Here is a 17,062-nt window from a genome sequence, read left to right as displayed (position 1 = left end):
TGAAAGAACATGGTTAAAAATAATGAAGGAGATAAAACCATAAAATATGAAACAATATAATGCGTAATGAAATTATATATATATATATATATATATATATATATATATATATATATATATATATATATATATATATATATAGGCACACACAAAACAAAATTTCCATATATATCAATAAAGTTCTGATCATATCATACATTAATTGAAAAAAAACACTCATACATACTTTCAAGAATAAATGGTTCAAAATACGTTTTAAATATACTTAATAAAAATATCTGTAACAAAAGATAATACTCTTTGCATATAACAAACAAAATATCACAGATTAAAAATCTTTGTTCATGGAAAAAAAATATATTTCATTATTGCCACAGGTGCAGACAACATTATGCTAATGCTGCTTTGCGATCCGGCTAACGTTGTCAAAGATATCTTTGAAAGACTTAGTAGAAAACAAGATATACATTTATCACAAATTGTATGTCTGTGGATTAATCTTATTTATCCAGACATCCCTTAAGTCATCAACAAAATCAACAAAAGAGTATATTATGTTTGAGCAGACATTTCTACGTTCGAGTTGCCATTAGCTTCCGGTTTCGGTAGGGGAGTTTGCGGCGGCATTACTGTGTAGCCTCTGTGAAGGTATTCCGCTAAAACAAATTGAGTTTCATTAATGGCTTCGTTTGAAAATAGAAGCTAGAATTGGCATAATAAACCCAAATCCCTCTGTTAATGTTAAAAATTGCTCTAGATTCATTATAAGAAAAAAGGTGATTTTTTGGTCAGACAAAACATATGAACATTTTCTAATATTTTGATATCAGAGAGAGAGAGACAGACAGACAGACAGAGAAAGAAATATTTTCTAGCCATAAAAAGTTCACTCTTCGTATGTTTATAATTATGCAGATATATAAAGTTAGTAGAGTATGAAATCAAAAAGATATTATATTAATTGTCTTTATATAAAATAAACACTCTTAAATGAACACAGCATAGTAGTTAGCAAAACAAAACAAAAACAAAAAATATTAATACTGTCGGATAAGTATTTGAATTTCAATTATTTTTCAAGCTATGCGCTTTCGTCATTTTTTCAATAATCGAGTTGACTCATAGCATTACGCCATTAAAATTAATGTATAGATTAAAATCTAAGTAAAATGGATTCTTGCATCTTTAATTAGGTCTTATTCGAACTCAAGTCATGAATTGATTAGCATCAGGTAAAATTGCTTTTAACCGATATTCCAACAATAAAAAGCACAATTCAAAAACTATCCCAAATCCCAAACCGTTTGAACAGATTTTAAGTTCATTTCTAATTTCGTTAAAAAGGGTAAACATGTATCTTTTAATGCTTATTATTTAACATGACTGACCTCTTCAAATTTGTTTCAATTTACGTGCATAAACATAGAAGAAAGACCCGAAATTTTGAATTATTAAAGGTATGAACTGAATGTTTGGTAAACATATATGAATACAATCATATAGTGTTATTCATTTGTCTTTGTCTCGTCTTGAATAGTACATTGAAGGCAAACGCTCTTATGAGGGTGTTAAGCAAGCGCAGCAGGATGGGTTGTCCTGTTAACATTCCATAGATCAACATACTTTGCAGAATAAAAAGAAGCTCACAAGATTTTCTAATTTTTAAAAATCCTTGAAAAGCTTATTAAAGAAAAAAGATCCAAATACCTGGCTCATCCTTACAGTTAACTATAGCATACTTAAACCAATTCGAATCCTTTATTTGGCCAAAACTTGAACTTATTTTGTTTAAGAATTGCACTATAATTTCGGGTGAAGATTTACCTTTCATGATACAACAAATTTCTTTCAGTCTGACATTAGTGGTGCTTGATCGCTATCATCATGTCGTGAATGATATTTTCTTAAAACATTTTATTTAGACTGCTTCAAATTGGTTTTCAAAACTTTATTTTCGTTGCAATATACTGCGCGAGTCTTCAACAGTATTGAAGCACTCTTAAAGAAAATTAAGCAATTCAAATTCTATTTTGTAAAGATGTTTGTGATATTTTGATCTTTTTCTTTAAAAACTAGGCCAAGAAATCATGGCAATAATTCAAAATTGTAGAGTTACCTATAGAGCGGTGGTCGAGACATTGGCACTATACAAATGGCAAAGATGGGTCATATTATGCATGATATATGTACACTAGCTTACGAAAGTGACATGCAAATGTCAAATAGATATATATGCGTCACTAACGACATGTTTATATGCTTGATAAACTTCTTTATGACATTTAAAAAAATGAGAGGGAGGGAGAATAAAAGAAAAAAAATTGTTCCGGTAAATCTTAAAAATTAATATCTCTCTTTCGCCAAAACTATTGACAAAATTGCTGATAAGAAAACATTTAAGAGGAGCAGAATAAAATCTGCCTGATTTTAATTTGATAACAAATTGATACAAATGAATTTCTATATCTCCTTCTATGTGGTATATGCTTATGCGACTAAACACAACCTCCTTCATTTCTTCATTTCTCTCCAAGCAAGTAAAAGAGGGTTTACAAACAAGCTCAAAAGAATGGTTCACAGCTTCTGAGGAAACAGTGGTTATATTTTAAATTCTTCACAAACATGACGCAAAAAAGCTAACGCTAACAGTTGCCTCATTCATTGTCACTGCCGTTACAAATTGTAGGGGTTTTCAATAACCCCTTTTGAAACGGTTAAAAAGTTTTATTTGATAAGAGTCTCACATGGAAATAAAGAGGTAGACCCAACTAATAATTATTCCATTTTTTTTATTTGATTCGTTTCCATATAAATGTGTCGTTGATTTATAAAATGATTACATGTATATACGGCCATTATTCAACCACGTATTAAGTCCTCGTCGTTTAATATACACTTGTCACTCTTTAACAAACAATTTGGTATAAGTACGGTATAAGTATTCATTAGTGAGTGGTTGTTCGAACTACTCAACCTTGCCTTGACTAGCAAAAGAAAACCCCATTCCTGATTTGAGAGAAAATGGGAGGAAATAATTATTCTTACCTTTTATGCTCTGTTTCTAAAAAGATGTAATGGTACTCCAACAAAACTCTTTGAGATTGAATTTCAAAAATAAAAAATAAAAACACAGCAATCTTGTAATGTACATTGCTTATCATCAAAACCCTGGTCCCAGGGTGAACCAAAAAAAAATATAAAAAAATAAAAAGGGTGGGGATTACGATAAAAATGGGATGGAAGGGGTGGGGTTGCAGAGGGTCAACGAAGGTTATATGTGCCAGAATGGAAGGGTTCTAGATCTTTGTAATCGGCAGAACTATGATAGTTTGACTTCAATGATGCAATATTGAAAGAGGAAAAGAAAATGTGCGCTTTTACATAGAAAATTTATGTTTGCAAAACGAGTGCTTCAAACGAAAACCTTTACCATGCACACATTTAAACAGATCAAAGTAAAATACCTTTTTGGGGCATGTGGATGTGTAATTGTGGAGGTTTTGTGATTTGTCCCTGTCATTATTAATTATTATTACGGTTTTAGGCAAACTTACGGTCATTAGCGTTTTCCTCTTTGTGTTTATCATAAACATGAATCTGTTTCTTCTTTTTCTTGCATATGATGTAGCCAATAACGACAGCGGCTATTAGCAGCACTAATGCTACCAGTGCTACCACAATGCCAATAATGAGGACTAAGTTACTGGAATCCTCCTCAGGACTATCGGTTGTAAATGCTGCCAAATTTTATAATATTGCAATTGTAATTATTTTTTTTCAAAAGCTAAAAAATAAATATGTTGAAGTTGAGAATTTAAGTTAAAGGCCTAAAATTATGAACAAGCTTTGGCATGGAATTTTTTTTCATTAAACATTGAATTTAAGTTTAAAAGTTAAGTTTTAATTTAAGTTTAAAAAATCCATAATAATGGTTATCACAGTACAAAAGCTATACTTACGGCACGTTACTACAATGAAAAGGAAAAAAGAAAAGATAAGAAACTCTACGATAATCAAACACAGACATTTTATTTCTATTAGATAATCATGCTTGAATTAATAATTTAAATGACTTTTATACATTATCTAAAAATTAAACGAATAAAGTAACAAGGTATCATTCGGCATTTGATAGGAGTTAATTTCTAAAATAAACCATGATAAAACCGTTGTACAATTGTTTTTTAGTGATAATATCGTAATTAACATTGGTAAATGTCCGTTTTAATTCAAGTGGTTGCATTGTCTTTCAAACTATAAGTTATGCTGTGAAATCAAAGATTAAACACAAGACTACGTTAGCTGAACGATTTTACAAAGTATTCATACAAGAAGTCATATATAAGTTATACATAATTATGTTATACTGATAAGCTGTAAAGCTTACAGAAAATAAGAATTGAATTGAATATAGCATGTTCGGTGTTTTTATCAAATGCTCAGATTAAATCATATACCAATATGAGAAGATGTTTTAGACCTACATGTACTTCAAAATTTACATTTAGAATTTTGTTGCTGCCAATGTCACAGTGACTGTCTATGGCATTGTCAATGGCTCTTCTTTTGTAATTTTTTTATGCCAATGTCACTGCATGACTTTATATATAATGTCAAAGTCACCTATCATGTCAGTGGTTATTTTGATGTCGTTTAATTTTCTTTCATGTCGTTTACTTTTCTTTTATGTCAATTTCTCTGATGATATCAATATCACTGGTGATGTCTTTGTCATTATATAAATAGTGCCTGTTTGGGAGGGTAACAGTTTGACACCCCGAGAAAACCATTGTCAACCTCCGCTTCGCGTCGGTTGACAATGGTTTTCTCGGGGTGTCAATTTCAACTGTTACCCTCCCAAACAGGCACTATTTATATAATGTTACCCATTGCTAAGTGTGTTGCTAACGCTGAGGGTAATAGAACAGATTATGAACTGCGTCTTAACCAATCAGATTTCAGTATTTAACATGAAAGTATAACAATACTATATAGTACGTCAATGCCATATATCATCTCAATGTTACTGCATGATTAAATTACTTACAGTGTCATGCTATGTCACTGTCAATTTTAAAATCTGTCATGGCGATTACCGATATGTCGCAGTTCAATTTTGAGGTGTAACCATAAACCGTGGTTTCAAAAAAAAAAAAAAAATAAAGAACAGAAAGTGAGACAGTTTAGAAATTTGCAACTTTCTTGTTTGGAATTATGTTTTTAGAATGTTAAATTGTTATTATCTTGTGTCGACTGTTGTTTAGAATACCAGTATTATATAACTGTCTTGCATTTGAAATGTTCAAAAATAGGAATTATATCAGTCTGTTGTCATATGCATCTGTGATGAAAATGAAGGGAGAAACAGGTTACTGATCGTAACTATGTCTTTTGTCGATTTCGTGTTTATTATAGGATAACCATTGTGCTTATTGCAGACACTAAAGAGTATGGGTTGTATTACCATCAATTAATCAAATAGATATTTGAGATTAAATGAAATACCGAGTAATTATTGTAGACTGACTCATTCTGTTCGATCCAATTCATTTTCACAATATCCTGATTAAAAGTACAATACTGCCGAATTTTTACGTTTTCATTTTTTTTGGTCATGTATTTGGCTATTACGTTCATTATCAATAAAACTTATTTATTCATAAGGTCATGTTATATTGCAAAGTTCGCTGTATAAAACGGGGGATTTTTATTTTATTTTGGACAACTCATAATTATACACTTCATATTTATCATACAATTAAGACTGAGGTTTATTGAAAAATTAAAGAATTTTTGAATATCAAATATATCAATCCACTGTATTTTTCATGTTTTCGAAATTATATTGATGTTTTGGGTTTATTTTTTGCTCACTGTATGGTGTCATGGTGTATTTAGAGCCCCCAGTTCCAGCTAGAGTCGTGTTCTGTCCGGGCCCACAACTTCCGCTTTTTTCTACCACTGTGACGGTGGATCCTGATTGTGAAACAGCCTGGGTAAAACAGAATCATTGAATTTTAAATAATTTTGCATGCCATCATTGTTTTGTGCAGTGCCAGTGATACAACTGTTTATTGCGACATTTTTTAATGTTTAAAATCATGCTCACAAGGCAACTAAAACGGAAGTAAGTAGATCCATCAGGGGTACCCGGATTGACAACGACAACAAAATACGTAGACCCACTGACGATGTTTGTCACAGCGTAAACTTCTCCCTCTGAAATATTCAGAAATCATACGGTGAATATAACCGCTTGCTTGATTCAAATTTTGGTAAAGAACATAATTTAAGACGTAATTTTGGTAATTTAGTAAAACTGGTATTTGTCTAGCGCTTCTTGATATAAATTTTGATGAAAAAGTCAAAATAGATGATTTGAAAATGAATTGAAATTCCTTTAGAACAATTTAAACAAGACCTTGGACTTTCAGTAGGACGAAACTAATTATTTCTTGCGTCAAAACAACTTAAAAATGACGCTGGGTTCAAGCGAAATATACACCGATTGCGTAGTGTTAGCTCAAAAACAAGACAAATCTTGTTGATTTCAAAGAGCCATGGCTGAATGGTCAGGAATGAAATATACTGGCTACGTCATATTGTCGTTTGACACAACTACCTAAAGTCCAAGCTCTTGTTAAAATGGTTCTTGTTTAACCTTACGCGAGTAGGCCACAACAGAAGAACACTGTGTCATGTTTAAGGTCATCGTAGTGCGATTTGTGCAGACGTCCCAAACCGATCCCGTGCCACACGAGGACACTCCGGCATCTGTGACCTTTGTGTACTCAAAGGTGCCTAGCAACGGCGTTGGAAACCACTGTTTAACATCAGCGATGTTCGCTGAAAAACAGGAATGATAATAGTTAATTAAGATTTCTCTATCAATACATAAAATGAAAAGGTTTGTAAAAAAGCAGATCAGATATTTTTTTTAATCAAATGACGTAAAAAAAAAAGCTCTCGCTCGCTCGCTCTCTCTCTCTCTCTCTCTCTCTCTCTCTCTCTCTCTCTCTCTCTCTCTCTCAGAGACAGTACAACTTGCCAGTTTTCACAAGGACGTGAAACTCCTCTGTGGGTATAGCTGTCGTTTTTGAACATGCTTGACTTACGGAAACGGTCGTCCCAGTGCTAAAAACATTCAGCCTATCGTTACCTGCATTGGCTTGAACATCTGAAATTCAACACAACCTTTTTGTTTAAGACCTTTATATCATACCAGTAATATGGAGAGATTGTGCATTTGTTTCGAGAATTTGTTACATTGTATTTTGAGAATTACCGGATTCAAGGTAGTAATAGTAGGAGTAGCTGGTGATCTTGGTAAGTTTTTGACAGATATAAGCATCAAATGGGCTTCCAAATAGATCTATCGTGCCTTGTGCTCTGAAATTGAAATAATAGAACAATTCATGATCCTAGTATACAACTTATATAACCCCAAGTTGATAAATAAAATGTTCATGATGAATAGTTTGATCCTGATCCCTGTTTGGGGTGGGGGGGGGGGGTTAAAAGTCAGAAAATTTCCATGTAACTTTTAACCGAAATAAATTCGGTTGACAGTTAAAATGATTAGATAACAAATTTGATTGCAGATCATCTAACACGTCTGTAATTGAGCAATCGCATATAGCTCCAGTTTAAAATATTCTGAGTACTGAAAATGGTGAGTACCCGTCATAATTGATAAATTAATTATAATTTACAATTAGTCCTGCCTAGAATGACAAAACACGTCGTCTATACTGACCTTAAATATAGAACCATTTTGACAAGACCTTGCGCTTCCGGTGGGATGTAACTATCTTTTTCTTGCATCAAAACAAGGTCAAAATGACGCTGGTTTCAAGTGAAATATACAAAGATTGTGTAGATTTAGCTCAAAAGCCAGAAAAATCTTGTTGATTTAAAAAAGCCATAGCTAAGTTAACAGCAATGAAATAGACACGCCTACGACACATTGCTGTTTGACACAACTACCCAAAGTCCAAGCTCTTGTTAAAATGGTTTTATTAAAATAAACAAAGATATATTTTTCAATTAAAGAATGAGGATGGTCATCGTCATCAAACTTTTATACGTTTAATATTTTACACCATTTTCATTGATTATAGTGATTTACCATTGTGGCACTAGTATCATTTAACAAGATGGTCCAGGGGCCGCATCGCTCACCTGAGCAACAAGGCATAACTCTGATTAACTCAGCTTAATTATATCAATGAAATATCTGGACAATTTAGAAGAGTGCATCTTTTCAATACTTCTCATATTCTTTTGTTTAACTTCAAGCCATTCTGTTGTTTTAGTTTTTGAGAAGACAATTTTAGGGTCCTCCTAGCTGTAGGTCTGTGGCTACTACGAAAGCCTATTATGCTCAGTTTAAAATTACTCTTGATATAACGTGACATTCACTGATATAACGAGATTATTTTCTCTATATAACGAAATAGCTTTCTCGTTACCAAAAGAAAATTAATTCGAGATAAACGAGATAACTTTGGTTAGGAGTATAGTCTCTAGTGGTACAAAAGCGTACACTACACTTGAGTCTTAACTCTTTATTACGGAAGCGTTTATGAGAGTGCTCTTTGTTGGCGCATTTGATAACGACGACCGATTTGGATGCGGTAGCCCCGGGTTCGAGTCTTATTCCGTCGCTATCGCGGTAACTTTGTAACCTTGGGCAAGTCACTTTACTCTAGTAGTGCACTTTCTCCACCCATCGGGTTAAAATGGGTACCTGGCACTTGAGACGAGCTGGTTATGTGAATGTAAAGCATTAGCGCCGTGATTTGTGAGCTCTGCTTGTATGCTCCCCAGGGAGTTGATAATGCTACGGATTGTACGGGTCTCGCCAGGGGGTAATATGTAAGACTCGTGCGGGGCAATTTACTTTGCAGACAAGACTATAAACCCCTACCTTTACCTTTTCATTTAAACAACCTTGACTCTTTCCTTAAGCCAAGGATGCTGTGTGCCAAGTTTGGCAAAAATTTGCTTAGTGGTTCTTAAGAAGAAATTTAAAATGTACAAAGATTACAGACGGACGGACAGACAGACAGACGGACACTGGAAAAATGTGATAAAAAAGCTTACTTGACATTTCAACTCAGGTGAGCTAAAAAACCCAAAAGATTTATTCTGTGGTTTATAAAAAACATGATTATGTACTTTGAAACCACAAAGTCTCCCTCGATGAGATGACAATCCCATATGGAACTTCCGGAGCTGTAGGAGGAGTAAGTGTATCCGGTCATCGTGGTGGTTGTGTATGTGATCGAGCCTTTCTGACTGTCGTCCCATACCCCGTTTTGGAGGTCCGTCGGGTAATTGCACGTACATTCTGAAATGTTGGACAGATAAAAAATCTTCTGGGTCGAAACATACATACCATGTTTTTTAAGCGTTCAATTTTTTTTTCACTTTCTATAAGCATACAATCAATGATATTTTTCTGAATTTAAATCAAAATATGACAAGAAATTCATTTTTTTTTTTTCAAATCTTTAAGATTTCTTTAAAATAATTGGCCTTCATTTTTATTCCCTGTTCCATAAAACGCATAAATAATAACTCTATTGTATAAAAGATACCGGTATGTAGCATTTTCTGAAATCTTTTTTTTTCTATAAAAAATGTTATTATTCATAAAAATATTTAATGTTTTATAACTTTTTTAATGTTTTATTTTTTTTCCAAAGATTATGAAGAATTGCATATTATATCTTTAATGCTGTAATACGAGACCGTTTAATACCTAATATGATTTGAACAAGATATAAACAATTTCCAAGAATTTGTGATTTTTTGGGGATGGATGGGCTTTTAATTTTTTTTAATTTTTTTTTTTTTTGCAAAATGACAAAAAAAATGTTATTTATTATTGAAAAGTATTTAAATAGAGTAAACAAAATCAATATTCATCTACAATGATTATGAATAAAATATCCATGTGCGAAGGTCGACTTGATATAAATTGTTTTGTAGTCACAATAATAACTTATAACAATCCATTGATGTTTGAAAACAATTCAGTTTGAAGGTGGAAGGGGTTGCTAGTTACAGTCCTTGTATATGAGAAAAAATTAGAATATAATAGAGCATGTTTAACAATGTGCTCTCTCTAAATAAATCGACTACATTTAACATCTAAGCATTCAATGAAATATTCTTCAATGGGATTTTTTTGTGATGGTAGTTTTGATTTTCTGAGAAGCAGAAAACTTCTAAAGCCCGTGTCTTAAATCGCGACGTATACTGCACTTTGATTATAATGTCATGACAAACAAATTCCACTCGTTCCTGCAATGTTTAAACTGTTTCCTTTTAAACAAAAGTTCAGCCCAATTCTGTACTGTAGTGTTTTGAATTTACGATATTCTAAAACAAAGCCCCTCCTATTGAATATATATTCAGTTGTCTAATTTAATTTTGATCAAAACCTGCTCAACAAATCTTCAATAGGTAATGGAAAGACATTTTAAATCGTCATGTTTTGAAAGTTTGATTTATAAGACGATTGTTAAACAATTTACTAAGTATCGGGTAGGTATCATTTTAAGCTATGCATTGTCCCGTCGCTAGCCATATTTTACAACAGTTTCAAACAGTTTGGACGGCATCTTGTCATCGCAACAGGAAGCAGTCATTTTAATGTGAATCTTTATAGTCTGACCGTTTGTTTAAACAGTTTCAGAAAATCTCCAAAGAAAAAAAATCATGTCGTAATTTTCTTAATGTTTACCTATTGCAATCATAGAAGTTCAGACGATGCACAACGTTCAAACAATGACAGGCGTTCTTTGTCCTAATATTGAATAGCGAATCGTGACAAAGCTTGCTGTAATTTAAAATTATGAAATAGTGGAAATTTGCAAGCTCAGTTAGTGACTGTGTTTTATTTATCATAGCCCCAGCCTTCAAATAGCCCCCCCCCCCCCCCCCCCAAAAAAAAAAACCCGGCATGCAGTCATATTAAATGAATTTAAAAAATGCAGTTAATTTGTTTCTTTTCATAAAAACATGTGTAATTGTAAGCTACCTCTGCATCTCTTTTCCTTTCCAGGTGGTAAATTAAAATATTTTTATATCAGCTTAGAGGAAAATATTTTCCAATTTAATTTAAACCGTATATCAAACATGTCAAAAGAGAACAGGGTGATAGCGTTAAAAGTTGTTGACACTTGTGTCTAAACCTTATTGTGTAGTACCGATATATGACTAAAATAAAAAGTATTTACAAAAAATGAATAAATTTTGTGCGCAAAAACATCTGAGCTAAAAATGGACGACTCCTTACTCATTCCGTGTTTTCCAATTCATTCTAAAGTTCGCTCCTCACTTGAATACACAACCGTACTATTAATTCATTCAATAATTATTGTTGAATTACACTAAATCATCGTTCAATTATTTAAATAATAAAATAGTACACGTGAATGCACCAATAATATTTAGTTTACCATAACAATCCTTTGATCTCTCCATAAAGCATTCATGTGTTTTTTAGGGGTCGGAGGTTTTTTTGGTTCAATTCAGTTTATTTCTTTAAAATGCTTTGTCCGATGATGACTGGGTTTTTGTTTATTTGTTTATAAAAGAATTCTTTAAAATGAATTAAAATACACATGGTTTTATATTCCTATCTACGCAAATACATTGTATAGCGCTATTCACCCGGGAGACTTACCTATACTATAATGGCGCTAGAACGGGCCAAATATTTCATTTACACTGTAATCCTAACAATTTACGTGTATTATATTAATTACTACGCCATAACGACAACCATTCCCACCCTTCTTTTTCGCCAATATGTAAACCATTATCATAATTCGTTTTTAAAAATTATAAGAGAATTTAAAGTTTTACGTTTCCCTAAATTGTTGGAAACATGGCCATACAATGAACACGTATATAAGTTTAGTGTTTGTGATAATTCTAATTGTAATTTGTTCAAATATTTTTAACGTATTGCAGAAATACGAAACCCGTTTAAAAATTTGAGAATTTTATCCATGCAATGTTCAGGTATCTGAGTATTGCTGACTGCGATGTATATTATTTCATCTCCTATAAAACAACTCTTTTAAGACAGAGAGGACTCGGTTTTTTAGGAAACCATTGGGAAACTTTAAGACATTGGCAAAAATTCATTTATTCTGACCTTTTCAAGCAGGTTTATTTAAACAATAAAATGCTTTTCTTGGCGATTCATGCGGTGTATGAATGTAGCGACATTGCAGAAAAAATTGTTACCCGCTAATGATAGCTACCTTCATACCCGCATGAATCATCAAAGAAGCATTTTATTGTTTATATTTACATTTTTCTTTTAACAAATTAATAAATTGATCATAAAAAGTTAACTAAATTATTGTTAACGTACTAAAAAAAACCAGCTAAATCGTCGTCTTTCTGAATTTGAGTTTAACATCATCATGATTATTTCGTGCAGTCCGTGATTTGTTCTAGGATGCTGAAGTTCCAACCAATCAATAGACGGGGCGTGTAGATTTCAGTCCTGTCGGCTTCAACAGAGCCAAGAATTACAATCAATTTTCGTCCGAAATTGAGGGAATCATACTTGGTGGGTGTGAATACAAAGGCGTGATTCCAATACACCAAGTGATTAACGTTGATATCCGTTTGAAGAGAGTTTGACGTGAAAGTCACTTAAAGGTCTTTTGTCGAGATATGTCTCTCTGACAAGAAGTTCAATGCTCACAATGAATAATGAAAAACGAATTTCTCTTTTGCGAAATCATGCATTATGAAATTAGTCCAATTTTTATCTGGAGTTTTAAGATCTGTATAATGATATTTGTGCTGCATTATATGAAAGGAAATATTAGAAGTAAAGAAATGGGATATTAGACTCAGTAAGTTTACACTTCGTTGCGAGGATTTTACTCGCAAAACACCTTCAAAAGTGGAATCGGTCTATCGGTCTAAACATTTCAAGAGTAAAGAACGAATATTACAGGCCTTAAAGTAAAAAAAAGTTATACAGAGATAGTTTTCTTAACAAATGATATAATCAGTATTACATCATGACCACCCGTGTACTCTAGATGTTGAGGTTTTTGGGATTTAATTCTAGTAACGGTAAAATGTCGCCATACGAAAATGCGCGATCAATTTAATTTTCATCCTCGTTCTAAAGTTGTTATGAACTTTCATGGCATTTACTTTACGGGAACTATACAGGTTCATTTTTTCAATTTCTTCCGCGTGCAGATTTATAAAATGAGCTTTTCTAATGTACCATGATTACCCAAATATCCAAACTACAAGGTTGACTATGCATCTTTTTCAATGGGCTTTTAAAATTTGTTTATGATTGAGTCTCTAGATTTTATCCTTTCAATTATCAAATTCCTTCTTTGCTTACTTTTCATTTCTTTAATAGAGAATATCCAGAAACGATCCTCCAAAAGAAAGAAACGCATGGTTTAAGTGCACCATGCATTTCTAATAGTTGATATTGTTAAAAGTTAACTGTTACCATGCATACTTGATATATTTCATGTATAAATCCCTTAAACTAATTTGATCAGTCCAATTATTGTAGGCACGTAGCATCGTTTTTGAAAGTGTGTGTGTTGGGGGGGGGGGGGGGAGACTCTTAATCTTAATCCGTGTGAGACAGATGGGGGCGGGGCGGGGAAGAGCGTACTTTACCTCTATGTATAACGTTTCAATTTCACATTTTTACTGTTCATTTCCTTCTTTTCACTTCAGCTGTTACTATGCTCACCAAAAATTTGGGGGGGGGGGGGGCAACTCCAATGTAGTTCACTTTTTTATATAGTCAATTTAAGAAAAATGTTTGCTGCTAAAAAAATATGTGCGGGGGGGGGGGGGGGGGGGGTGCGGAGGCTACGTGCCTGTGTTGTCCTTGTCCCACTCAAATCTTATATCAATACAATGAGCAATTCTTCAACTATCATTTTTTCATAGAACATGCAGAGAAATCAGCATTTGTCTCTATGATAGCAATGGTACTTTACTGTAAACTTCTTTGTAGTTCTATACTTAGCGATGACTGCAATACGAAAACGGGTTAATGATAAAGGAAAAGTAAAAATTATCATAGAGATTATGGATTTTAGCCCGAGAAGATCTTGTGCAACTTTGCAAATAATTAAAGAGAATTCAACGCACAGTAAACAAAAACCATACGATGCAGAATCAACTCCGAATATCAATATGTGGTTTAACGGATTTTGTAATTTGCCTGTCAGTGTCAAGCAAAAACGCTGCCCTGCTAATGCATTACAAAAGGGATTTAATTTGAAATGGTTGGAAGGTTTATGGAATAAAAGAATTTAAAGAAATGAATATCGTCGATGTGCTTTTCAATATTCTCAATGCATTTCAATCACTTTGTATCGATCTTCAATAAGCGCTGAACACATTTTATTTATGGCGAAATCCTAATAGACTTTTATTTGTTTGATTTCATTTACAAGAAAATTATATATTCATACCCCCTCTTTCCTCCAACAAACATTTTACATACACTATAAGTCCAAACGACGAAGCGCTTTACAAAATCACTAATATATTAGTAGAAAGGAGGGGGAAGCATTTGGAAATCAATGTACATGTCCTTTAATTAACGTTAATTTCAGGTCATGAAATTATAAACGACATTATACAAGAATTCATTGCTTGGAACTTTTTTTTTCTTTTAAATTTTCAACAAGTTTTATTCTGCTTTCTAGTTTACGGACAAAATGTTCCTGTACTCTCATATCAATTCATGCAAACCTGATTTGATTTGATTGTATACTCTGTAGTGTACACAAACTTTTAAAAGTTGTGAATGTTGCTTCATGACTATTTTTATGGGAAGAAGTACAAAAAATCTTTTACAATAACTATAATATACAATGCGTTTTTTACATAATATTTTTGTCTATTTCATCCGATATTTGAATGAGGATTTGCTTGTGTATATTGTAATTGAAAATAAAATTTTAAGCAAAAGTTTTGAAAAAGTTACCTGTGGTTGATAATAAACTTCCAAAGCAAATGAAGTATACGCCCCCAAAATGAGTCCCAGTAATTCATTTTCATCACAGTCTTCAATATGAGTCCACAAAGCTATTTTTTAGTTGTCTCTTTAATTAAAAAAATCGCGATTAATTTTTTCCTTTACTTTAAGAAAAAGCCAAGACACGCTAACATCGAAATAAAAATTCGAAAGAAAATATCTCTTGGCAGCGCTGTAAACCTGTCGTTATTCCTGATATAATCATTAATAGTTTTTCAATAGAAACCATGATCCATGTTTTCATACCAGTCACTTGCACGTAGAGGCACAGAATGGTATTTAGCCATATATCTATAGCTGGTTTTTAAACGTGATATTGATACAATGCATGGGCATTCATAGCTTTCTATTGGCTTTGATTTCGTTTCAATCTTTGAATCGGACAAATTTTCATTGAAATCAACGCACGGGCAAAGCTAGGCTTTCCACACATGTATTCGCAACAATGTCGTAGACTTTTGTAAAGATGCAATATCGTTTCATGGTGGTTTGTCAGTTTGTATGGGATATTCTTCACTTGTGTGTATAGACTTATTGTACACATGATTGTGTTTTGATATTCAATTTGAGAACTGATCTACATTTCAAGTAGTGAAAATCGGACGCGATTTTTTTGCCTTCGATTTTTGCCATCCTAATGAAAACATACCCGGCTTCCTCTCAAAAGCGACCGTTGAGCTTGAATTGGCTTTCACACTGGGTCTTAAATTATATGTAAGGTTTTCAATCAATACTAGATGATTAAAGCTTTTTTAAAGGAAAAGTGATCGCCTTCAATTTAGTTCTGCAGATTCGGGAACCTTTAACATTTGACGCACTGAATTGTAGATTTCGAGAAAATCGAACGTCAAATTCTATGTGAAGATATATCATTGATTTAACAAATATACACTGGCAGTGCAATTTAAAACAGTCAATTGAACTGTACTAATTGACTGATAGATGAATACTAATAGATAAAAATATCAATGAAAATGAGAATGGCTTTATCAAGTCAAATATTTGTATATAGTTTCTATATTTAACACATTCTATTAATCTGTGTATTTTTTTCTGACTAAAAAATAAAAAATTTCTGACAATTAGCCTGCTATTTTACTTAGACAGCGTTAACTGTGAAATAATATCCGTATCATTTGTCCATTGGGTAAAAAGCAAAGTCATTGAATGCATTAGAGTTTACAAAGTCCGATAACTCGAACGGTATTAATCTAGCGTTACCCTCAAAATATCTCCCTTTCACGTATGAACTTTTTAATCTTTGTTAATTCATAGGCGTCGGAACCGAGGGGGCTAGGGGGGCTTAGCCCCCCCCCCTGTTTTTGCAAAGTTATACCTAACCGTTAGAAACATAGCATGATAGAGGGTTCAGCCCCCCCACTTTTTTTCGCAGGAAAGATTTTTGTTCCTAAATTTACCTTGAAAGATAGAGAAGTTGGATTCAGAAGCATACTAGCCCCCCCCCCCCCCCCCCCCCCCCCCCCCCCCCCCCCCCCCACAGATTAGGAATTTCATGATTTTGGAAGAAAAATTTTTTTGGGTAAGTAAGTTTTTTTTTTCGCTTGTAAGTATAGGTATACCCCCCCCCCCCCCACGGATTAGGATTTCCATGATTTTGGGAATTACTTTTTTCTCAACATTTCTGAGGATTAGTTTAGCCCCCCCCCACTTTCAATTTGCTTCCGACGCCAGTGTAATTAGATTAGAATGTATAATTTGCCAAAGCAAAATATATTTTATTAGGTATTTGTCACCAAAAAACCCCCTCTCTGATGGCATGGTAATTCCTCTCTAAAGAAAGTATCTCTGAGGACATTGTATAGGAAAAATACAAAAAAAATTCTCAGAAACCTGATGAAATTTACTTGGAAGACCATCTATAATAACTAAAAAGACCTCTCTTTTTTCTAGCTGCAGGTCTGTATCTCCCGGTCTGAAGAAATTCGGATGGACGGGTCGTCCATCCGATTTTTTTCAGACCAGGAGCTACAG

At 33.1% G+C, this 17,062-nt stretch overlaps 1 pseudogene; it reads right to left on the bottom strand.

Annotated features, from left to right (window-relative positions):
- Window positions 1-147: 147 nt before the first annotated feature.
- On the bottom strand, window positions 148-15,424 carry LOC128188984 (uncharacterized; annotated as a pseudogene).
- Window positions 15,425-17,062: the final 1,638 nt, after the last annotated feature.

Source organism: Crassostrea angulata, chromosome 6 (assembly GCF_025612915.1).
Source record: "Crassostrea angulata isolate pt1a10 chromosome 6, ASM2561291v2, whole genome shotgun sequence".
Lineage (NCBI taxonomy): Eukaryota > Metazoa > Mollusca > Bivalvia > Ostreida > Ostreidae > Magallana > Magallana angulata.
The sequence above is the reverse complement of the archived record's forward strand: the minus strand, read 5'-3'. Positions and strand labels throughout refer to the sequence as shown.